Raw genomic sequence first — 24,752 nt, 5'->3', positions numbered from 1 at the left:
CCAAAGAAAAGAGAGAACCAGTCTGGGCTGTTGATCCAAGAGGCTGTAGGCCAAAGCGCAGCCCTTCCCCCCTCCACAGGAGGAGGAGGAGGAGCCCAACGATGCATCCATGGGTCCCCCCCTCCCAGCAAGCAGCGAAGCCTAGTTGAGGCAGCACCTCCCTACTCCAGGATGAGAGATGAGGCAGAGGACTATCAACACCAAGGCCGGCTCTACAGAGCTCAGCACAGAGAGGAGAGGGCAGAGAGAGAGGAACCACCCCAGTTCAGAGGGAAGTTCGATGGTGACCCAGACAATCTTGCCCAATTCCTTGATTCAGCTGAGATATACATAGAGCGTTTTGGACACCTCTACCCTTTCCCTAGAGCCCTAGTGAATGCTATCTCGGAAGGGCTGGAGGGAGAAGCAAAGAGGTGGTCAGCATCCCTCTACAAAAACAGGGGCCCCCAGCTGCAAGATGCGGATGGGTTCTTGCAACTATTGAGAGCCCGTTATGAGGAGGAGGAGGAGGACCCCTATGTGGAAGATGAGCTAAGAAACCTAATGCAGAAGGGGAAGCCTATCAGAGAACATATCCATGAATTCAGGAGAGTCATTGGGACACTGCCTCCCCTACCAGAGCGATTGCTGGTGTATTTTTTTAGAACAAGCCTAGATAAGAGAATTTCCCAAGTGACTGCCTATCGGGACATCCCAAACCGACTCTCTGAATGGTTCCGGGTAGCGATAAAAGTCGACAGAGGGCTGCGGGCGAACGACATGTCAAAACCACCAGATGGAAAGGAGAGAGGCCGACCGGACCAGGGGCCACTCAGCAGACGAGAAGCCCCAACATCACAGCCCACCCAGAGGCCAACTGCCCCACGGAACCCACTGAAATGCTACAGATGTGGGGGGAGTGGCCACATAACAGCAAGATGTGGAATCCCTAGACCAGGACCAGCTCCACTGCCCAAAGCATGACCGGAACGAGTGCCCAAGCGCGCCACCCACGTACCACAGAAAGCTCCCCAAATCCCGGAGTTTTTCGCTCACCTGACCAAAACCAGAGGAATCCCAGATGAGGGAGATCAGTCCCCTGAACCCTATGACACGGAGGACGAAGGCGAGGACAACCCGATGGTGAGTGGACCCATCCATCCTTTTCTTTTCCCCATACGACTAACAGCCCCCAAAACAGGGGCCCAAGGGACTTTCCAAGCCCTAATAGACTCTGGTAGCACAAGGTGCCTAATTAACCTACCCACAGTTCTAAAATTGGGGATCCAAGCTAAAAAGCTCAAACAACCAATTTGCTTTGAGCAAGTTGATGGGTCCCTAGTGGGGGGAGCGTACGCCACACACTTGACTGAACCCGTGAGACTGGAACTAGCAGATCACTGGGAAACGATCCACTTCATAATAGCCCCCAAGATAACAGAACCAGTCATATTGGGACTCTCGTGGTTGGACAAATGGGGCCCAATCATTTGGTGGCAAGAGGGGACCCGCAGGCTAAGGATAGCAAAGGGCCCCCAACCCCTGCCGCCTCGACCAGAAGAATTCCCTCCCACGCTGAGACCCCAAATCCGCCCGCCACTGCAGAAGAAAACACCACCAACACAAGGGTCCCTCCCAGAAGGTACAGCGAAGCAATTGGCAGCCACACCCGCCAGCACTGGTAATGCAGATCAGATCCCAGGGGAGTACCAAGACCTTGCAGAGGTAATCAGCGAGGCCGAGTGTGACATTCTACCCCCCACTGCAAGACCCATTGTGCCATCGAGATTATCCCGGGAGCGAAACTACCCAAACCTAAAATGTATGCCATGACGCCCCGTGAAATGCAGGAAATGCGGGACTACATAGACAAAAACTTACGAAGGGGATTTATTGAGCCAGTAAAACCAAGGGTAGCGGCGCCGGTCATGTTTAAAGAGAAAAAGGACGGCTCTATGAGACTGGTGGTCGATTTTTGAAGTATCAACGCCGTTTGCGTACACAACTTATACCCCCTCCCCCTCATGAAGGACATGCTAGCCCACCTAGCTAAAGGAAGTTTTCACCAAACTAGACCTTCGAGAAGCTTATTACCGAGTACACATCAAGGCAGGAGATGAATGGAAAACAGCATTCAACTGCCCCCCTGGGTAGTTTCCAGTTCAAGGTAATGCCCTTTGGATTGCAAGGAGCCCCGGCAGTGTTCATGCAGTTGATAAATGAAGTCCTACATGAGCACCTTTACAAAGGGGTCCTCGTCTACCTGGACGATATTCTCATCTACACGGAGACCATAGATGAATATATACCCCTCGTCTGCCAAGTACTGAAAAAACTGCTGAGGGCAAACCTGTATGTCAAACTGTCAATGTCAGGTATGCTTCCTTCAGTATCCAGGAAAGAAAACCCCAAACTCAAGCATTTTGAAGAATTTGGTACTTTTACTGAATATGAAAAGATTAACACCCCAGTGAAAAGCTGGAAGTGACCAAAACGCGCGAAATGCATCTACTAAGCTTCTTCCCCCCCTCGTGTTTATATTTTCTCAGCCAATCTAAAGGTCTTCCAAAGGTCAGGTGGCAACACGTCTGGCAGCATCATCCATCAGGAATGTCGAGACAGTTGGTTAGCCATCCCCTTCTGAAATCCAGTTTCGATTCCCACGAAGTCCCCTCCTACAAAGACAAACCCCCTCCTGCTCTCTTCCCCCCCTTTGCTCCATACCTAATCCCTCCCCGTTTCTTATGGCAGCTAAAGCAGGAAAGCTGAGGCTGACATTCGGCCCCTCTTGCAGAAGAGACGTTAGTCCTAAATAAAAGGAAGAAAGAGAAAGAGAAACAGAATATATACAATGATCAAGGTTTATCAGGGTATTTGGCATAGAATTGTTGTACTTTCTTGGGAGCTCGGACATCCCGTTTATTTACCCATTCAGCCTGAGATAGTGGAAAATGTTTCCAGGCAATTAGATATTGGACTTTACCATGGTGTTTTCTAGAGTCCAAGATTTCCTTAACCTCAAAATGTTGCTCCCCTTCTATGAGGATGGGAATTGGAGGGTTGCTATGATCAACCCTTAGGGGAGATGAATGTTCAGGTTTCAATAAACTAACATGAAATACAGGATGTATCCGTCTCAAGGTTTTTGGTAATTCTAATTCAACTGTCACTGGATTTATCAGTCTAATCACACGGAATGGTCCTACATACTTAGGCCCCAGCTTTTTAGACCTCTGGGTGGTTTGTAAGTATTTGGTAGACAAATAGACTTTATCCCCCACTTTGTAAATGTGAGCTGGGGACCTTTTCTTATCGGCTTGTGCCTTATGAGCTCGGTGTGCCTCATCTAATGCCTTCCGAGTCACTGTCCAGGTGCTCCTTAATTGTTCCATCCAATCTATCAAGGAGGGATTTTGGGGATCATCTTGAGGTAACTCGGGAATGGGTACAAAATCCTGGCCCGATGCAACCTTAAAAGGGGTGAATCCGGTGCTACTATGCACAGAATTGTTATACGCCACTTCTGCAAATGGCAACAAGTCTACCCAATTGTCCTGTTGGTAATTCACGTAACACCTAAGGTATTGTTCGAGCACCCCATTGGTTCTTTCACAAGCACCATTTGTCTGAGGGTGGTGACTGGAACTCAACCCCTGTGCGGAGCCTATCAATCTTAAAAATTCTCTCCAGAAACTGGAAGTAAATTGTACACCCCTATCAGAAATTATTCTTTTCGGAGACCCATGTAGTCGGTAAATCTGCCGAATAAATAATTTTGCGAGGGTTTTTGCTGAAGGGATCTTTGAGCAAGGTATGAAATGTACTTGTTTGGAAAACAAATCAGTTACTACCCAAATGACAGTGCAGCCCTCACTGTCGGGTAAGTCCACAACAAAATCCATAGATATTTCCTTCCATGGGGCGTTCGGTCTAGCCACACCTTGCAGTAATCCAGGGGATTTCCCTGGAGGTCTTTTAGCCGAGGCACATACTGGACAGCTAGCCACATATGCCTGTATGTCCTTTTTTAGTGCAGGCCACCAAAACTGTCTCTTAACAAGATGTAAAGTTTTGACAAACGCAAAGTGTCCTGCGGCTTTGGCATCATGCGCATATTTCAAGACGGTTGGTCTTAATGTGGTCGGAACATACAATTTTGATCCAACCCAAGCTAGTCCGTCGCGAAGTGTGCATTCATTCGAGTGGATTTTAAACCACTCGTCAGCTTTTAGCGCTTCTCATAACTTTTCGAGTAAATTCCCTGAGAGTTCTGGATCGGTTTTACTCTGCGCTCTGGTAGTGACAGGTGTTGCCAATTGCGTTAAGGGGATCATTGGTTGAACCAATTCCTTCTTTATGCTGTTGTACTGTGGTAATCTGGAAAGTGCGTCCGCCATGAAATTTTTCCCCCAGGAAGGTAACGTAAAGTGAAATTGAAACGCTTGAAATGTTGGGCCCAGCGTGCCTGTTTGGGTGACAATTTGCGTGGTTTTTTTAATGCTTCTAGATTCTTATGGTCAGTCCACACCTCGAAAGGGTGTTTTGCCCCTTCTAAAAATTGTCTCCATGTTAACAGCGCCCATCTAACTGCAAACGCTTCCTTCTCCCATATGGCCCATCTCCTTTCTGTCTCAGATAGCTTATGGGATGTGTAAGCACAGGGTTGTAATATTCCATTCTCATTCTTTTGCAAGAGTATCGCTCCTACGGCAACGTCGCTAGCATCCGCTTGTACTACAAAAGGTTGTTCTATGTCGGGGTGTTTGAGCACAGGTTCAGCTGCAAACAACCGTTTCAGTTTTTCGAAAGCGGCCTGACAGTCCATAGTCCATTCTAGTGGTTTCGAGGGTTTGGGTTTTATTTCCCCTTTGGTTTTGAGCAAGTTTGTAATTGGCAGTGCGATTTTTGCGAAAGAGGGGATAAATTGTCTATAAAAGTTAGCAAACCCTAAGAAACTCTGTAACTGTTTACGGGTGCGTGGTGCGGCCCATTCCATTACTGCCCGGACCTTTTCCGGGTCCATCTCTATTCCCTCATGCGATATACGATATCCAAGATAGTCGATTTTGTCTTGATGGAATTCACATTTAGAAAGTTTGGCATAGAGTTCAGCTGCTCTGAGTTTATTCAAGACCGCTCGAACCAATCTTATATGGTCGGCCATGTTGTCAGAATAAATTAGAATATCGTCCAAATAGACCAACACCCCCTTATATAGATGCTCATGCAACACTTCGTTGATCAACTGCATGAATACGGCCGGGGGCCCCTGTAGTCCAAAAGGGAGTACTCTAAATTGGAAACACCCCAGTGGGCAATTAAATGCTGTCTTCCATTCATCTCCCTCTTTTATTCTCACTCGGTAGTATGCCTCTCTTAAATCAAGTTTGGTAAAAAAAATTTCCCTTTCCTAAATGGGCCAACATGTCCTTCATAAGTGGGAGGGGATAGACATTTTCCACGCAAATGGCGTTCATGTTTCTATAATCAACAACTAATCTGAAGGATCCATCTTTCTTTTCGCGGAACATTACTGGCGCTGCTACCTTGGGTTTGGCTCGTTCGATAAATCCCCGTTCTAAGTTTTTGTCAATAAAATTCCGCAATTCCTCCAATTCTCGAGGTGTCATGGGGTATATTTTTGGTTTGGGAAGCTTCACCCCTGGGAGTATTTCAATGGTGCAGTCAGTGGCCCTGTGAGGAGGCAGAGTATCAGACGCTTTTTCACTAAACACTTCCTTGAGGTCCCAATATTCCTTCGGAATTTCCTCTTCTCCCTCAATATAGTTAATGGCTACTGCGGCCCCTTCTGGTCTTATGTCGTCCCTTAGGGAGGGGCCTTCCTTTTCCGGAGGTGGTTCTGCCGTACGGATGCGCAGGACCCCCGTTTTCCAATTTACTCATGGGTTCCATTTACGAAGCCAGGGCAGTCCTAGAATTAGGGGCCTTTCCATGCCAGGTGCTACGATAAAGCTGAGTTTTTCTATATGATTCCCCAACTGTAGTTCAAGGGGTTCGGTCATAAAACTAGCTGGGCCCCCTCCTGCAATCGACCCATCTAATTGACAAAATGCAATGGGTCTTTTTAAAGTTTTCAGTCTCAGTCCCATTTCCTCCACTACTTTGGGGCTAATTATGCACCTAGTGCACCCCGAGTCCAACAGGGCTAACAATTGCGCGTGAGTTCCTGTGGAGGGCACCCTTACTTCTACGGGGATGAGTAAGGGTTCTTCCGTGTGACTCACCCGTTCATCGGTGTCCGAGTCGGAGTCCGTCTCGCTGTCGTCATCATTGGTCGGAGTTCCCAACTCACGCTGGTTCCGGGGAGTGAACTCAACGACTTCTCCTTTCAGGGCGGTGCCGCGGGTTTTGGCGGGTATTTTATCGCTTTTCTTTTGGCTGGCCCCGGTGGCTTTTGGCGGTGGTTTGGAGAAACATTCGGCCGCCCGGTGACCCTCCTTCCCACATTTGAAACAGGTGAAGGGCTTTGACTTGGGTTTGAATTCGGTCTTCCCGCCAGTCATCTTGGCCGCCCCCTTATGGTAGAAAGAGGATGACTGGTCCCCCATCCGCCTTCCTCAGAGTTCGCTCCATTTCAGCTCGATCTCCACATCCTCAGCTACTATGTACCATCTATCCAAATCATCGGGGACCCCCATGCTCCTGCAATCTCGATATATCTCATCATTCAGTCCATCCTTGAAACTCTCCAAAAGTGCCATTTCTGACCAGCCTGTCATATAAGGTGCCAGTTCACGAAACTCTTGAATATACTCTGCCACCGGCCTCCGACCCTGCTGAATGCTTTTCATTCTGAGTCTCGCCTTTCGTTCAGCTAAATGGTCTTCAAAACGTCTTCTAAGGGCCCTCATGAACTGGTTGTAATTTCTCAGCAGGAGGGAGTTGTTATTGTGGAGAACTACCATCCACTCAGCCGCCACTCCCTCTAGGGCATTCGCAACGCTTCTGACTTTAGCCGCATCCGTTTCGTAGTCCTCCCCCCAATCCTGCATGTGGTTCCACACTTGGGTCAGGAAAAATCCCAAGGTTTTAGGATTTCCATCAAACTTCCCAGGAAGGGGGGGGATTTTTGGCTTTTTACATCTGCGGGGGGGGGGCCTGCAGGGCTGGGGTTCTCTGGCCGGCTGCATCTCTTCCTCGAGCTGCCGAAGCCTGGGATGTTCCCTCCTCAAACTCTTCCTCTCCCCCGCAGGCTGTCTCTTCGGCCTCCCCCCTGGGGTCTGCTTCCCCCTTCTCCACAGGAGTTTCAAAAGACTCACGGTTTTTTCTGCTTTCTTCCACATCACGGATAAGCTGCAAGGCTTGATCTATCATGAGACGTTCCTTCTGCTGTTGCATCCACACTGCCTCCCTTTTTCGGGGTCTGGAAGTCGTCACTCCCCGGGGGTTCTCCCCCCAGTCCGGCAGTCTCCCCACACCTTTTGACCATCTGACCTCCTCTGGTTCCAAACGGAGTTTTTCCAGCCATTCTGCAGTTTCTCTTTCCGACTGGAGGGCGGTTGAACTCACTGCCCCCATCTTCCCTTCTTCATCACTCCCTCGATCTGACATACTTTGGATTTTCAGTCCCCTCGGGTTTTGTCCGGGATGACTGAGATGACTTCCAGCTTAATGTCAGGTATGCTTCCTTCAGTATCCAGGAAAGAAAACCCCAAACTCAAGCATTTTGAAGAATTTGGTACTTTTACTGAATATGAAAAGATTAACACCCCAGTGAAAAGCTGGAAGTGACCAAAACGCGCGAAATGCATCTACTAAGCTTCTTCCCCCCCTCGTGTTTATATTTTCTCAGCCAATCTAAAGGTCTTCCAAAGGTCAGGTGGCAACACGTCTGGCAGCGTCATCCATCAGGAATGTCGAGACAGTTGGTTAGCCATCCCCTTCTGAAATCCAGTTCGATTCCCACGAAGTCCCCTCCTACAAAGACAAACCCCCTCCTGCTCTCTTCCCCCCCTTTGCTCCATACCTAATCCCTCCCCGTTTCTTATGGCAGCTAAAGCAGGAAAGCTGAGGCTGACAGTCATAATGTGATTTCCACCAATCACGGCTAGACTACCTAGGCTACCGAGTATCAAACGAGGGGATAGAAATGGACCCAGCCAAGGTCCAATCAGTTCTACAATGGCAGCCCCCTCGCACCCGCAGACAACTGCAAAGCTTCCTAGGCTTCACGAACTTTTACAGACAATTCATCCCCTCGTTCGCAAAAATTGCCAAACCTTTGATGGACCTCCTAAAGACAGGAAGCCCAGCGACGAAACCCCGCCCGGGACAACCCCTACAGTGGGACCTGACCTGCCAACAGGCATTCGACATGCTAAAAGGAATGTTTGCGAAAGAACCCATCTTAAAACACCCTGATCCTGAACAGCCTTTTGTCATCCAAGCAGACGCAAGTGATGTGGCAGTAGGAGCCGTGTTACTCCAAAAGAACAGCCAAGGTGATCTACAACCCTGCGCCTACACCTCCCGCAAACTCACCGACACAGAGAGGCGATGGGTGGCGTGGGAGAAGGAAGTGTTCGCAGTAAGATGCGCATTGTTGACCTGGTGGCACCTACTAGAGGGAGGCCAGAAACCATTTGAAGTCTGGACTGATCATAAAAACCTGGAGGCCTTAAAAACCCACAGAAACTGTCGCCCAGGCAAGTCCGGTGGGCTCAATACTTCAATCATTTCAATTTCAAGCTTAAGCACATCCCAGGAGGGAGGAATTTCCTGGCTGATGCCCTCTCCTGGATGCCCCAATACAACAGTGAGTGGGAGCAGGTAGTGAATGTCATCATCCCCTCCACCCAAGCAGTGGCTCAAGTGATCACCAGACGGCAACAACGTGACCAGCAGGGCCAACTTGCAAGTGACTTAACTGCAAAATTAAAAAATGAAACACTGACAGACCCCTGGTTCCGAGACAATCAACATCCCTTGACAAAAAGAGATGACCTAGCATGGAAGGGGACAAAGCTCTATGTCCCACAGACTTTACGCACCCTGATTCTCAAGAGGAGCCACGACGTTAAACCAGCAGGACACTTCGGGTTCCTAAAGACTCTGCACCTAGTACGAAGGCAGTTCTGGTGGCCCCACATGAGAAAGGACGTAGACAGTTATGTAAAAAGCTGCACCATTTGTGCCACGATGAAGACAAGACCAAGGTGCCCACCTGGACTGTTGCAACCAGTAGCTGAGCTGACAAGACCATGGGAGGAGATTGCGATGGACTTCATAGTAGACCTACTGAGGAGCAGTGGAAATACAGTGATCTGGACTGTAATAGACTTATTCTCCAAAAGGGCACACTTCATTCCTTGTAGCGGACTGCCCTCAGCCCGCCAGTTATCCAAACTGTTCCTGAAACACATCTACCACCTGCATGGAGTCCCCAGGAGAATCATCTCCGACCGAGGGGTCCAGTTCACAGCAAAGTTCTGGAGGGAGTTCCTACGATCCATAGGGTCATCCCAAGGGCTCAACTCAGCATTTCACCCGAGCACCAATGGGGGGGCAGAAAGACCGAACGTTATGATAGAACAGTATTTAAGATGCTACGTCGACTACCAGCAGTCCAATTGGGCAGACCTCCTATCTTTTGCAGAGGTCGCATATAATAATGCTGTCCACAGCAGCACGGGGCTAACCCCGTTCAAAGTAGTGAGTGGCATGGATTTTGTCCCCATGCCAGAGTACCCGAGGGAGCTCCCTTCCTCAGTCAGCTTGACCGACTGGATGGCAATGTTGAGAGAAACTTGGGAGAATGTTAAGAGGGCACTGGCCAAGGCGGCTCAATTTTATAAGAAACAGGCAGACAAGCACCGAACTCCCCAAAGACCATTTCAGTTGGGACAGAAAGTCTACCTTTCCACCAAGTACTTGAGACTTAGACTCCCAAGCAAGAAATTAGGCCCGAAATTTATAGGACCGTTTCCTGTAGTAAAAATAATCAACCCCGTTGATGCAGTTGCCACGGCTCTTGGGGAAGATTCACCCCGTTTTTCACAGTAGCCTTCTGAAACCTGTAGTGGGGTCTACTTTAAGGCTGACGCCAAGTGAACCCCCTGGGCCCCTGGTTGTTGGGGGCCAAACTCACTACAAAGTGTAGCGAATTCTTGACTCAAGATGGCACAGGGGGAGCCTTCAGTACTTAATTAAATGGAAGGGCTACCCGTTGTCAGAGGTTTCCTGGGTGAAGAGCTCAAACATCGAAGCTGACCGCCTTATAGCAAAATTCCATGCAGACCACCCGGGCAAGCCAGGAGGGGGGGTTCGCAGCCAAGGAGGGGATAATGATACTTATCTTGTTGTGTTTTTTTTTCCTATGGGGCAGGTTGCATTGGAGAAGTGAAGGGAGAGGGGCTGGATGTCAGCGTTCCAAATTATGTTCTCCTCCAGCGCTGACATGAATGAAAGAGGGAGAAGCTTTGCTTTAATGCTGAGATGTACTTTTACCTAGTTCCCTGCTCTTTACTAGATAGCGTTACCTGGGTGACAGAGGGAGGGGGGAAATTCCTATGAAAAGAAAGTGCTTGGGACGAAGAGATGGATCTGCACGATGGCCAATGAGACATTGGGGTTGAAGAACGGAAAGGGAGGAGTTTGGAAGGAGGGGCCAGTTTTGGCTGCACAAAGAGTTCAGAGATGTCATTCTCCTATTCTTAAATAAAAAAAAAGATTCATTAGAGACCTTGCGTTTGAGAATGAAGTTTATTTAAGATAGCAACGAAACCTGACATTAATTATTGTTTACTAGAATACACAGAGGCATAGTGTACTCATTATACCTTTCAATGACTTGCTGAACCTGGATGTGATCCATTGTGCTGTAGCCACTTCTGAACCCTGCCTCCTTGGCTGTGCACCATACGTTCTCAATATTCTTTCTGCTATTATGTTGGTGAAAACCTTGTAGATGACTGAAAGAAGGCTTATTGGGCGATAGTTCTTTAAATAATCTTGGACCCCTTTCTTGTGTATAAGAATCGCTTCAGCATTATTCCATGCATCAGATATTTTTTCTTCTCTGAGGCATCTCAGTTATAGTTTTGTTAGTATCTTGTGTAAACGGTAACCAGCAGCTTTCAGCATTTCAACCGTAACACAGTCATTTCCTGAAACTTTGCCATTTTTCATTGATTGAATGGCATTTGATGCTTCTTCCACTGGGATATCTGGCATTTCCTTTTTTGTGGGTGTTGTTACTTTTGAGTGATCTTGATCTTTGTATAGTTCTGAGTAGAATTTTCTAATTATTTCTAACATTTGCTGACTTGTTCTACAAACAGAGCCATCTTCACATTTTAATGCAAAAACCTTCTTTCTCATATTTATAAGCTTGCATTTTGTTCTATTAATCCTTTGTTTTCTTCAATTGCCTTTTTCACAAGCTTCATATTAAACTGATGTGTTTCTTCTTGGATTTTCTTATAGTCTTAGAAAATTCAACATACTCCAGTTTATTAGTGAAACTTCCAGTATTCTTCATTGTCTATCATTTTTTCATTAAATCAATAGTTTCATCAGAGATTTTTAATTGTACAAAGTGTTTTTCTAGTGGTGCTATAGGTGTAGCAGATTCAAGGATGTTTTTGACTGTTAGTTTTGGTCTGCAATGTTCATCTCTTCCAAATCTTGCAATAGAGCAAAGCAATTTGGTAGATTAATTTGAAATTTGCTTTTCTCCTCTAACAGTTTATCACTCTTTATTTTTGTTTTTCATGATGTCTTTATCATTTTCATACACTCTTTTTGACAGACTATGTTCACTTTAGTTTGTACATTGGTTACTTCCAATGTTAAAACGATTGATGACTACAATTGCAGAATATGGTTTTATCATTTGACACAATGTAGTCAATTTCGCCTTTGTACCCATATGGACTCTTCCATGTCCATTTTCTGCTAGCTTAGCATAGTGTGGTATAAGTGGTATATTTCTCATGGTCTTGATGCTATCCCTTTGCTGATGTAGCTTAGGACTGTATTTACTTTTTTGGCAGCTTCAGCACTCTGCTGGCTCATATTTAAGTGGTGGTCCACTAGGACACCTACTGTATATCCCTTTCACAGTTACTACTATTGAGTCAGGTACCACCTATTCTATATCTATGCATTTGGGTTTTTTTCCATGCCTAAGTGCAGGACCTTACATTTCTCACTACTAAATTGCATCTTGCTGGGTAGGGTCCAATGTTCAATCTGTGAAGATCTTTCTGAATCTTGAGTCTGTTTTCCAAAGTGCTAGCAATTCACCCCAATTTGGTGAGTTCCCCTTCTATTTCCATATCAAAATCATTTATGAAGATGTTGAAGAGTACTGGGCCTAAGGCACAACATTAAGGTACCCCACTGCATGCTTCCTTCCATTTAGATGCAGTTCCAGTGAGGACTACATGTTGAGTGCAGTTGGTCAGCCAACTGTGAATCCATCGAGTAATGGTTCTGTCTATCCCACATTGTTCTATCTTATCAGGAAGTAAGTTGTGGTCTACTTTGTCAAATGCCTTACTGAAGTCCAAGTATACTATGTCCACAGTATTTCCCTGATCCACTAATTTAGTCACTTTTTCAAAAAAAAGGCAATAAAGCTTATCTGGCATGATCAAAATAAACCAGATCAAAATCTGGCTTAACAAAGCCATGCTGCCTTCTAGTAATCACCTTGTTCATTTCTAGGTGCTCACAAATCTGCCGCTTTATTATCTTTTCTAGGTTTTCCCCAAGTATTAATACCAAACTAATTGGCCTATAGTCTCCTGGACCCCCTTTTTCCTCTTTTTGTAGATTGGAGGCATATGTGTGTGTTACAGTATATACATGAATCAGCCCAAAGATTCTTTTTTTCCCTGCCATTCTGAGTCAGCAGTTTCTCGGTCATTCTTTTCTTAGCCTTGAGTTTGGGAGTTTGATTCTCTAACCTGAGAAGTGCTGGTTCTTGCCTTCCCAGCTTCAGAATACTGTCAGGCCTGCCTCCATTCAAATCCCAAGAAAGAAAAACCCCAACTCCATTGAAGTAGAGAAGAGGTACTTTTACTGAGTTTGAAATGATAGCAGTGAAAGAAAAGCAAGATCTGAGACAAAAGGCATGAAAGTTACATAGTAAATGTTTCCCCAAATCCCTCCCCCCATGGACTCAGGCTGAATGTCCAATCATGTGTCATGTGGGGCACATCTTCAGGTATTTTCATCCATCTAGAGTTCCAGGATGGTTGGCCTTGACTGATGGTAAACAATTCAATTTAGCAGCGCAGTAATTTATGAGAGCAAACCTCCATTTTTATTCACATGGGCCTTCCTCACACCAGCTCTCTTCCCTGACCCCAATGCCATGCCTCCCCTCCCCATTATTATGGCAGCAGATAGCAAGCAAGCATCAAAGGGAAAACCCATGCTGGAGATCCGGTTGACAAATACAGACATTTAACAGTATCCCACAACATTGTGATTAGCAAGTTAGTTAATAATCATTTCTTTATTCAGGTAGTTAGTCAGTTAGTCAGTCACCCAGTTATTGGATGTATATGGCTGCTCAATTTGCAAAAACAATTCTGGATTACTGGTGTATGATTAAAAATACAAAAACAAAGGAATCAAAACAAAATATAATAAACATGTCAGGTTCCGAAATAACAGACTCCAAACGATAATGATGATTGGAAGATTCTTTATCTCTATCCTGTACAGACTGACATCTATTAACAAGAAAAAGGGAATATTGTTGGAGCTATCGCTCTGTGCTCCCCAACACCTTATATAAGCCATGTGAACAATTATCTTAATCACCAGCTCCACCCCTCCACCCCTCCCACGCGCTCCTAGTTCACCCACCGGATAACCGCCCACATCCTGGCTTGCCTCAGCTGTGCATTGGGATGTTGGCAGCAAGCCACCATCACCCCTGGGCCATCCCCTCTCGCGTTCTGCCTGTCTTCATTCATTTCCTCCAGCCCAGCCTTCAACATCACAATCAGACCAGTCTGTGTTTGAGAGTTGCTAGAGGGTTGCCAGCCACCCGATTAGGTCATTGGGCAGCGCCCAGCAGAGTGCCTCTCAGCTGTTCTGTGGAGTGACAGCGTGGCCCTGGCATGAGAGAGGCAGGTGCTGGCACAGCTTCTGGAGCACTCTGGGCCAACAAGGACCAGTGCTCCAGTTCAGAGCAGACACAGGCGGCATTAGGACGTAGTAGCCGCGCTGGGGAAAGGAAATGGGTGACTGACTGTTCTGCCTGCCGGAATGGTGGCCCCGAAGCAGCAGCTGCACCGGGGCTGACATGTGCCCCCCCACCAACCGGACTGCATCTGGAAACAAAGATTATGATGAGTGATAATCATGGTTAGGGGCTCCGGGTTTCCCTGGGTTCTTCCTGTGTAATCTAGCGAGCAATCTAGGGGCCCTCATATCATCCACAGGGACCCAGGAAGCTTCTGCCAATGGATACCCTTTCCACATAATTAAATACTGAAGTTCTTTCCTGTGCCAGCAAGCATCCAGTATGTCGTCCATCTCATAATGTTGCTCCTCTCCCACCATAGTGGGAGGTGGAGGGGCAGGGCCCCTCAGTGTGGCTACGTGGACTGGTCGGAGCAGGCTGCAATGGAATACTGAATGGGTCTTTCCCAGCAGGCGGGGAAGCTGGAGTTGCACTGTTACCGGATTAATGATCCGTACAATGGGGAAAGGGCCTATATATTTAGGACCTAGTTTCTTACACGGTATGGGTAGTTTCAAGTACTTAGTTGAAAGGTATACTGATTGACCCACCCTGAATGTTGGTGGGGCACGTCTCTTTTTATCTGCTCGCTTTTTATATTCCACAGTCACCCGATCCAGGGCTTTCTTTACCATCCCCCACACACCTTTCATTCGCTCTGTCCATTTCTTGACCCCTATATTGGTCGGCTCAAAACAAAATTAAAGGAGGCCAACCACAGCACTTTCCCTTGCAAGTCCTTTCATTTCTGGATGGGCTCACATTGGTTGGATGGCATAAATGGATATATAGCAGGCTTTAAAACTGTTCTGAGAGTGGTTATGAATGGTTCTTTGTGAAATCATAGAGAAAGATCAAATACGGTATGGTGCTATAAGGTTCATTCCTGCATACCCCAGTATATTAATGTTTGGATGAAATGATAGAGGGAATCAGTGGTGTGATTCAGCCAGTTCAGACCGGTTTGCTAGAATCGGTAGTTAACTTTTTGTTCAGTTCGGCAAATTGGGAGTCAGCATTTAAGTGTGCTGCGCAAGCCGCTGAGAAAACAGTGAGCAGGCCATGGAGGTGGCAAGAGCAGCGGCGTCAGCTGTAGTTGACTTTGAACTTGCTCTCGCCACCTCCATGTCCTGCTTGCTGCTCTCGCAGCACCTTGTGCAACACATTTAAATTTAGCGCGCTTCACAATGGGGGAGATGGCATCCCCTCCTCCTCCTGGAGCCTATTACGACATGAAGCATCAGCCGCAGCCAGGCTGGGCCAGTGTCTCATGGCAGAGAGAAAGTTGCATGTCTCTCTGTGCGACCCAGGTGCGCGCAGCAGCAAGTAGCGCTGGAAGAAGTGCCCGTGGGATGAGAGGCAAGTACAGGGGCGCGTCCCTTCCGCTCTGGAATATGGAGCAAGTCTCCATCCCTGCCATCACCCTTACCTTCTCAGGCCACGCGAGGAGTGTCAGGGAGGCTGAGGGGCACGGCCAGCCAGCTGGCAGGGAGCCACAGCAGAGGGACGAAAGAGCTTTATTTATCTGGGATAATCTGAGTATTCTAAGGACTGTCTCTGGCTGCTCTGGGGTTCCAATTAATGTCCACTGACCTTCTCCTGCCCATCAAGGGGAGCCCATGGCTCTCAGGGCCACCCTGGGGCTTCTCTCCGAGTGGGACATTTTCTGAAAAGTGGGGATGGCATTCATTGCCCTCCCATCAGCCTGGAAAAGGATAGGAGGAAAGAGTTTTCTTTGCCATTTCCCTCCTCCTCTCCTTAAGGAGAAACAGGGCCATTTGGGGGTTACGCAGGAATCAGGGGCTGTTCCAGTTCATCTGTGGAGGGGGGTACTTTTATTTTATTTCCTTTTTTTTCTTATGTCATAGTTTATAGAGTAATCTTTTTTATTCATAATTTATATAATGTATAAATAAAATCAAAATTTATATTTATATAAATTGAATAGAATAAAGGATAAAATGATACACATATAAATCATAGGCTCTATTGGAATAATCTGTTTAGGCCGAGTCTACTTCTTGTGTAGTGCATTCCCTGATAGACAATTGTCCAGTCTGCAATTTGACACATTCAGCAAACATCAACCTTGTTTTAATAATTGTTCCTTGAGCTTATGGAAAGTTAGCACCCACCTCTCTCCTAGAAGAATGAAATATTTTCAGATATATTAAAAAGGAAGAATATTATATTTCCCTACATGAGAAATGAAGAAACATGCTCTTGGAAAGCAGCCCCCACCTTTCTTAATAGCCCTCAGCAGATGTCAGCACTTAAGAGATAAAGAGATAGCTAGCTCTATTCATAAGCAAGATCCAACAAAGGTAGGAGTAGGCCTCAGGCACAATAGGAATTGTTCAACACTCCTTCATTGCATCACCCTCAGAAACATCAACCAAACTTAGCTCAGACAAACTCCTAGGATTTGTACATGGCCCCATGGGAGTCTGACAACAGCCAATAGAATACATATTCTTGCACAGGAACAGGAAGTTTAAGTGCAAAGCCCAAGAGAAGGTATAAAAATCCCTCACTCTCAACTCCATGTGATCAGCTACCCAGAATCACACGTGCTTGATGTTTCTTTCTCCCAGTTTGGGACTGAACCAGATGGATATTTCTTCCAACAAGCTTCTTCTGTGCACTAAGATCCTGATAGTCAGAAATTACTTCCATATTCCCCATTGTCTTTTCTCAAAACTAAACATATCTAGTTCCCTCAGTCTCTCACAAAACTAAGTTCCCAGTTCCAATCATAAATCATTTTGCTGAAATAGGAAAAAAACAGGTTTATATTATCATAGGAGATATAGCAGAGGTCACGTGATAGTGCTGTATATTGTTTGTAAGAATGGTAAATAAACTAGATTCAGTACCTGGAATGATAGAGGTATATGGGCAAGCTACAAAATTTCATTTTAATGTATGCAAATTAGTGTACATTCAAAGTGACAATAAAGTTATTCTAATCTAATCTAATCTAATCTAATCTAATCTAATCTAATCTAATCTAATCTAATCTTGGACCCCATCCACGTCCTTCAGCTCCACTGCACATGCAGGACAAGCCTCCCGCAATGGCCAACCTGACCCTGGGCGAGCCGGATTGCTTCAGGTATGAGGAGCCTGGCCTAAGGTTTCCATCGCCCAGGTTTCCGGAAGATGATGGGAACTGCAGCCGGCTGCAGCTGAAGAGTTTAGCTGAGCCACAAAGTTGAACACGCCAGTAAAGCAGTGGTGCACCACAAGAGAGGAAGTGTCCCCCACCAAGTGAAACCTGAGTCACTTCCCAGAGTTGGACATCTCGGGACGCCCAGCTTTATTTTCCGCTCTTCCGCAGTGGAAGAGAAAGCTGCCAAAGCCCACGGGGCAGTGCAGGCTGACTCTGGAGGCTGCTTCGGAGTGAAGATTCCCCGAATTCCCCGATCCAGGGCAGGGATAGAAAAGAGGCAGCCTCTGCTTGCCTCCCCCCTCCCCCCTTGTCTTGACATTCAGGCCACCTAGCAGTCCTAACATCAAGCCCTAAACCGTTCGATATATCAATTTTTTGTACTTATGTTTGATGATGGATCTAGCCCAATAACTCATAGACAAATTTCTCAATTGGATTCCTTTATTGCAGGCCTAGATAAATCCTAGGCTTTGTAGAGCCAGAGGTCACTGACCTTAGACCTTTCTCTTTCAGGTACACATCTGGAACAACTAGAATACCTCATGGTGAGAGCTATTATACCCAGGAGGAGGGGTCAGAAGGTAAGGAGTGGCTATGGGAGTGATGGGATATGTGGTTAGTTAACCCCTACAGAGCCGGGTGTCCAGGGTGGCAATACAGTTAGACATTTACCATGACAAAACCCCCTCTAAATGTCTAACTGGGTACAGGTATACAATGGTTACATACATACATACAAGTTATATACATGCATATGCGTAGGTTACATATAAACACATATTTTTGACATGAGGTATGCATGCTGTTTATGTGGTAAGGGCTTTGTGAGTATGTCTGCAGTTTGTTCCTCAGTATCGCAGTGTACAGCCTTAATGAAACCTATTTCTGAGAACTGCCTGACGTGTTTGCATTTGATGTCAATGTGCCTTGATCGCTGACCTATGGCATCGGCTCTTGAGATTTCTGCTGCTTTGTTATCTTCGTGAATGACTATTGGGTATGAGGGTTCAGTCCAAATACTGCTGAGCAGGTCGTCGAACCATACCAGGTTGTTTGCGGCCTTGGATAGGCAAACGAATTCCGCTTCTGTGGTTGAGGTGGCTACCAGTTTCTGCTTCCCTGTATACCAATGAATGGGGCAGTTGTTAAGCAGCAGCACATAGCCGGAAGTACTTTTCCTGCTTTTTATGTCCCCAGCCCAATCAGCATCAGCATAGCAGGTTAGTTTCAGTTTCTCGGATATTTCTGGTTCGAGGCAGAGCTGGGCATTTATGCTGAATTTTAGGTACCTAAGCAATCTTTTGATGGCGTTCCAATGGGATATGGTAGGCTTGCTTACGTGCCTAGATAGTAAGTTAACGGCTAAGGCAATGTCGGGCCTGGTCCAGTTGGCTATATACAGCAGTGACCCTATAGTTGATCTGTACAACTTATTGTCAGCGAAGGGTTCTGATTCATTGTACATGCTCTTCAGGAACTCTGGCTGCATGGGAGTTTCACTGGTTTTGCCTCAGACATGTTACACTTTGATAGTAACTCGATGATTTTTTCTTTCTGGGAAAGGCGAAACTCTTTATCAGTTTTTATCACGTGAACTCCTAGATACTTATTGATTTTGCCTAGCGATTTCAAGGAGAAGTGGCTCCCCAGTTCAATGGTGAATTTGTCACATCTGTCCTTATGCTTGCCAATGTACAAGATGTCGTCCACGTAAACGAGTATACCTTCGAATGAGTTATTTTCTTTCTTTGTAAAAAGGCATTTGTCGGCTGAGGTGGCTTCAAAGCCCATGGATCTGAGAGCCTTGGCTAGGCAATCATACCACCTCTTGCCTGACTGTTTGAGTCCATATAGGCTTTTATTCAGCAGCCAAGTCTTGTTCTCCCCTTCATTATATCTGGGTGGTGCTTTGACGTATATTTCTTTATCCAATTCAGTGTGAAGGTACGCAGTCTGTACATCGAATTGGAATACTTCCAGCCCTAGGATGGTGGCCACCACCAGGGCACTTTTGACACTTTCGGCCCTGACGGTAGGCGAGTAGGTGTCGGTGTAATCTTCGGGGTATCTCTGGGCAAAACCCTGTGCAACCAGTCTCGTCTTGTACAGGGCCTTGTTGTCCTCTAGTGTCTTGACCCTGAACACCCATTTGGTTCCTATCGGCTTTTTGTTCTCTGGAACTTGAGCAGGTGAATACACTTGCAGGTTCCTGAGGCTCTCCATCTCCCTCTCCATGGCTGATATCCATTTCTCTCTCTCTTCCTGGGGAAGGCCAAGTATGTCCTCATATGAATTGGGTGTGGTGTGGTTGTTATGGATGGTCATGACGTAATCTTCCAGCCTCTTTGGTAGCTTGTTCCTGTTCTCTCTGATTGGTCTACTGGGGGTTGGCTCGGTCTCTTGCATGTTGTCTGCCTCTTTGTTTGTCAGGTTATCTAGCTTCAGAGAGGGAAGCCCTTCTTTCCACTCTTTGATGTTTACTTTATAGTGGTTGGTTTTGTGTGCTTCCACCTTCTCTTCCCCCTGACCATGTTCGAGTGTGTTTCTATTGGCGAGGATGTCATTGGAGTGGACCCTCGACCAGTTTGCGTTTTCGTGAAAATCAGCAGGCCTGGATACGACAAACCTGTTGTTGTTGTCGATGAACCTGTAGCCCTTAGTGCCTGGTTCGTAACCCATGAACCTCAGTCTCTTTGATATTTTCTCTCCCTTCTTTCTCAGTTGTCTGGGGATGTGGACATCAGCTGGGGCGCCGAATATGTGCAGGTGTGCAATGTTGGGCTTTCTGTTATATAGCATCTCATATGGGGTCTTATTGATGGAGCTTGACCACAGTCTATTTAGAGTGTAATTGGAGTAGTGCAATGCCTCTGACCAAAAATGCTGCCCCATCCCAGCATCCTCCAAGGCGCACCTCATCATTGTTTGCAACACTCTGTTTTTTCTCTCTACGATCCCGTTCTGGAAGGGCGAGAATGACGAAGAGGTGTAGTGCGCTATGCCCCGCTCCCTCAGCCATCTTGTGAATTCCTTGGCCATAAACTCCGAGCCCCTGTCTGTCATTATTTGCCTTATTTTCATATTGTGTTGCATTGCTATTCTTTTGTGGAACTCTTTAAATCTTTGGAACACCTCGTTTTTGTGTCTGAGAGAATAAACATACCCATATCTGGTAAAGTCATCCACAATGGTGAGGAAGAATTGCTTCCTATGCCCGACAGATGGTTTCAATGGCCCTACCAAGTCCATATGTACTAATTGGAAGGGGGACCCGGTGGTTCTTTTTGACCTTTTGGGTATGGCCTTAACTCTGATCTTTGAACACTTAAAGATTGAACACTCCAGGTAATTTTCACAGTTCTTTACTTTGAGGCCTTCGGTACACTCTGACATTCTTTTTACAATAGGAAAGCTGATGTGTCCCAGCCTTCTGTGAAGGAGGTGGGCACAGTTATCATGCAATGGCTTCCCAATGGATACAGAGTTATTGACATTTTGTTTACATTTGGCTGCCCCCTGCTGTACCCCCTCTGTTTCTGTGTTTTCATCTGCCTCATGGTCTGTACTAGTATTAATGCTTCCTTCCTCTCTTGTGTTGGGTGTGAAGTAGGGTAGGCCCTCATGCATGGTCACTTTTCCTATCTCCTCCCCCTGCTTAATCATGTAGGCCTTTCCATCCTTAAACGTTACTTCGGTGTTTGTGTTATGTGTCAGCTTGGTAATAGCCAGTACATTGTGGGGTATCCCTGGCACGTACAGTACCCCCTCTATTTTTCCTATTTGTGGAATGTGTGTGTTTCCCTTCCCTACTACTTGAACTTTGCTTTGGTTTGCTACCTTTAATTCAAAGTCTGCTTCTGTGAGTGAGTCTAGTAGCCTTGGGTTGCAAGTTGTGTGATTTGTGGCTCCTGAATCCAGAAGCCAAGTGTCTCTGCCTATCTTGTGTTTAGTGTCTGAGTCATCGTGTCTGAGCCCATACATAGAACCCGGGTTACTGTCTCTAGAGTTGTCCCTGCATTCATGATGCCTCCTGGGGTTGGGGGACCATCCTCGCCCCTTTTCTTTGGGGTACCTGCGCTCAGGTGATCACCCTCCTCTATTGTCATTGTGTCTCCTATCCCTGTGATTTCTAGGGCAGTCTCTCCTTAAGTGGTTCCTAGACCCACAAGAGTAACATTCTGGGGTGTTTCTTGTTCTATCCTGAAACTCAACTCTTCTAGTTGGCCTGGGATCCCTCCTGGACAGGTGGCGATCCCTCCTCAGATTGTCCTCTGCAATAAGTTTGTTTGTTTGTTTGTTTGTTTTGAACAAAAAATTTTTTATTGTTTTTTTAAAATTCAAACAAATCAAACAAATCACTTATCTATTTAAACATTTGTGCAACCCCCCCTTCCCTCCCCCCTCCCCCGACTTCCCAGAAGAAAAACAGGGTATAGATTTTACCAAACATACGCTAAAATATGCTAAGTTAATGCAAGACATTAAAACTCCCTAGACCCCTTAACTCCCCTTCTACAGATTATTCATCAACCTCCCTTTAAACACAAAATAACATATAATCCTTTAGCTCTAAGAATTTTTTTAAAAACCAATAACAAACACTAGTAGATAATACATACTTAATCATTTGGCTATTCCTCCTGCTTTTGTGCTCAATATTCAAATATTTTTAACAATAACTAAACCTTAATTAATTATTAATTGAACTCTCAATTCATTTAGTTAATCATTGTAGTTAATCATTAATACATCAATAGTTAGACCAGAAAAAATTAATCTTCCCTTCTTCCTTTCTTTCTATATTTTTTCCAATCTTTCTTCCTCCCTCCTTCTTTTATTTTAAGGAGGTTTTGAATTTTAAGTGGGGGTTGATGTATCTTTAAGACTTGTCCCTTTCTCGGAACCATTTCCTCTGATTTAGAGCCCCCATGTCGACTCTTCTTGCTTGTATAGACAGTCAGTTCATAGAACAAAGAATTAACTCGATCAGTTTGCAAAGAAAGATCCAGTTGCTGCATTTCAATTAATTGTGTGAAAGCCTCTGCCAAATCATCTTTATCCAAAACCTCGTAGAGCTGATCAGTTCCTTCTTCTTTCTGCTTCAAATTATATTTTTGAAAAGTTCTGTCAGTTAATTCCAAAAGGGCAGGAAGATGGTTTGAAGATTCTCAAGGATCAGCCAGTTCCAGCTTCTCTGTCTTGATCAAAATGTCTCCTACATTGTCATTGTGCTTTCCTTCAAAAACATCCTCAGTTGCTTTTTTATCCTCCACCAATTCTGTGAATTTTTGTTCCATGATTGCTGTAAAGTTATTAATAATTTCGATTTGGTTATTCATGGCTTCCTTTATAAATTCTGCAAGGTCTCTAAAAAAAACCTCCTGGCTCTGTGTTTCAGCTCTCTGTATCATTTCTAACGCCATTAAAGAGCCTCCACTTTCAGAAACTCCTTCCTTGGAAGCTATATTATTTTAAAAGAATTTTTCTTTTCACAGCCATAAAATCTCTCAAGCAGCTTTCTCAAATTTATTTGTAGTTTATCAAGCAAGATAGTTTTTTCTAGACCCAGCTCTCAAATCCAGCAGTTTAAATCCAGTCTCTGAGCACAAGTCTATTAACAAACACTTTCATTTCCTGCTTTCACTTTCACACCCACAACAAAGACGCCATTTCCAGCTCCAGTTCAGCAAAATCAAATAGAAACAATGTATCCCAGGAATTAAGTATATAGTTGCAAAAGCTTGTTCTCCTGCTTCCGTTCTGTCTGCTTTTTGAAATCAATTAATCTTCTTCTTGAAAGCAGAATTGGTCGCCGGCGTCTGGCTCTGTTTAAACGGAGTCGCCACGGATCCGGAGCTTCAGTGGGCTGAACGGGGAGCTCTCACCCTCCAAGCCCCTGGAATTAATCCAGGGGCTCCCGGGGAGCTCTACCCTCGCCCACCGGCTCTCCTCTCCTTCTTCTCCCGAAGAAGAGGTTTTTAAGCCATCTGACAGCTGATTAGTGCTGTCAGAACAGCTCCAACGGAATCGCGGGGCTGGCGGTCCAAGAAGACGCCGGCAGTGCCAAGCGGAAGTCAATAAGTTTGTTTGTTAATGTGCCTAGCAATAGGTGTTGCAAGCTGAGGCTATCTAGTTGGGTTATGAAGTTGTCCCAACTGCTATCTAAAGAGTTTATGATGATACTTATCATGCTCTCTTCAGTGATTATTTCCCCCCTCTGCATGAGCTCTGCCCTTGTTGTGTTTAATTTTAGTATGTGCTCACTCATAGGGACCCCTGTCTTATGTCTAGCAGAGTGGAACTCTCTAGATATTCTAGTGGTTGTGGCTCTACTCTGGCTGTAAAACAGGCTGCATAATTTTTGTACAATTTCAGATACAGTCAGGTTATCTTCAATGGTAGGATACATGGCAGAAGGAAGAGTAGTTAACATAATACAAAATGCCCTATGGTGAATACAGTCAATTTCCAATGACCAGGGTTTCTGTGGAGGTCTGTTGACTAGAAATAGTGCATTTTCTCTCATGAGAGCAATTTGCAACTGCTGATTCCACTCTATAATATTACTCCCATCTAATTGTAATTTTGCTAAATTGGCATAATTTGCCCCAGAATTGTTAGGGTAGTTACTTATGGACACATGGTCCATTGTGTGATTGAACTTGCAATAAGGCTTTGGGATGTCTGTTGCTAGTCTGTATTTACTTGTCTCTATGTAACTTGCTTCTCTTGTTGAAGGCGGCGACTGGGCATGCGCGAAACCCGTTTTGCGCCGGAGTCCATCAAGTGAAGGTCCTGCTGCTGGAGCTCCCAGGCCTAGGCCTAGGCCTGTCGGGGGAAGGCTGGACTCACCCCCGGTGAGTCCGGAGTCTCCTCTGGAAGGTGGATGGCATTGCAGGATGGCTGGATCCCCGACGAAGAAGGGAAGAAGGTGAGGAGGCGAAGCGGTCGCAAGTTGAGGACTTCTGTGGATCGGCAGTGCAGAGGCAGCGGAGGTCAGAGGTCGGTGATCTTCTGTGCTTGGCGGCACGGTGGCGATGGCGGTGGTGGCGGCGGGTCCTGCCTCGTGTTCGTCGGTCCCCGGTCGTGCGAAGAGGTCTGGTGGAGGTCGTGGGATGGGTCAGTAGCTGGTTCTTCTCCTTGCCCTCGGGTCTTGTGTAGTTGGTGCTGCGGGTGGCGGGTTCGAATCCTGAGGTTGATCATTCCTGCAGGTAGCCGGGATTTGGCACTGGTTGTTGGTGTGCACGGTCTCTCTGGGTGGCTGTGATTCAGTCGCCCGGTCGTTGTTGGTTGTCCTGATGTCCTTATGGCTTCCAGGATTTCTTTTTCGGCTTTTGACTGCTGCGGGAGGCTCAAAAGCGGAGCCAAGCGCAGTGG

The 24,752-nt window shown here is 46.1% G+C and overlaps 1 long non-coding RNA gene across 1 annotated transcript in view; it reads left to right on the top strand.

Annotated features, from left to right (window-relative positions):
* LOC132711380 (uncharacterized) overlaps nucleotides 1–24,317 on the top strand; it is a 73,481-nt gene extending 49,164 nt beyond the window's left edge. Inside the window, exons 2-3 of the long non-coding RNA XR_009622216.2 lie at nucleotides 17,889–17,956; nucleotides 24,114–24,317. This is a non-coding gene — a long non-coding RNA (uncharacterized LOC132711380). The remainder of the gene's footprint in view (nucleotides 1–17,888; nucleotides 17,957–24,113) is intronic.
* The last annotated feature ends 435 nt before the right edge of the window (nucleotides 24,318–24,752 follow it).

This window comes from Pantherophis guttatus, chromosome 2, assembly GCF_059756535.1.
Source record: "Pantherophis guttatus breed Tessera chromosome 2, ASM5975653v1, whole genome shotgun sequence".
Classification (NCBI taxonomy): Eukaryota; Metazoa; Chordata; class Lepidosauria; order Squamata; family Colubridae; genus Pantherophis; species Pantherophis guttatus.
Note: the sequence above shows the minus strand (reverse complement) of the source record. Positions and strands in the feature narration are given on the sequence as shown.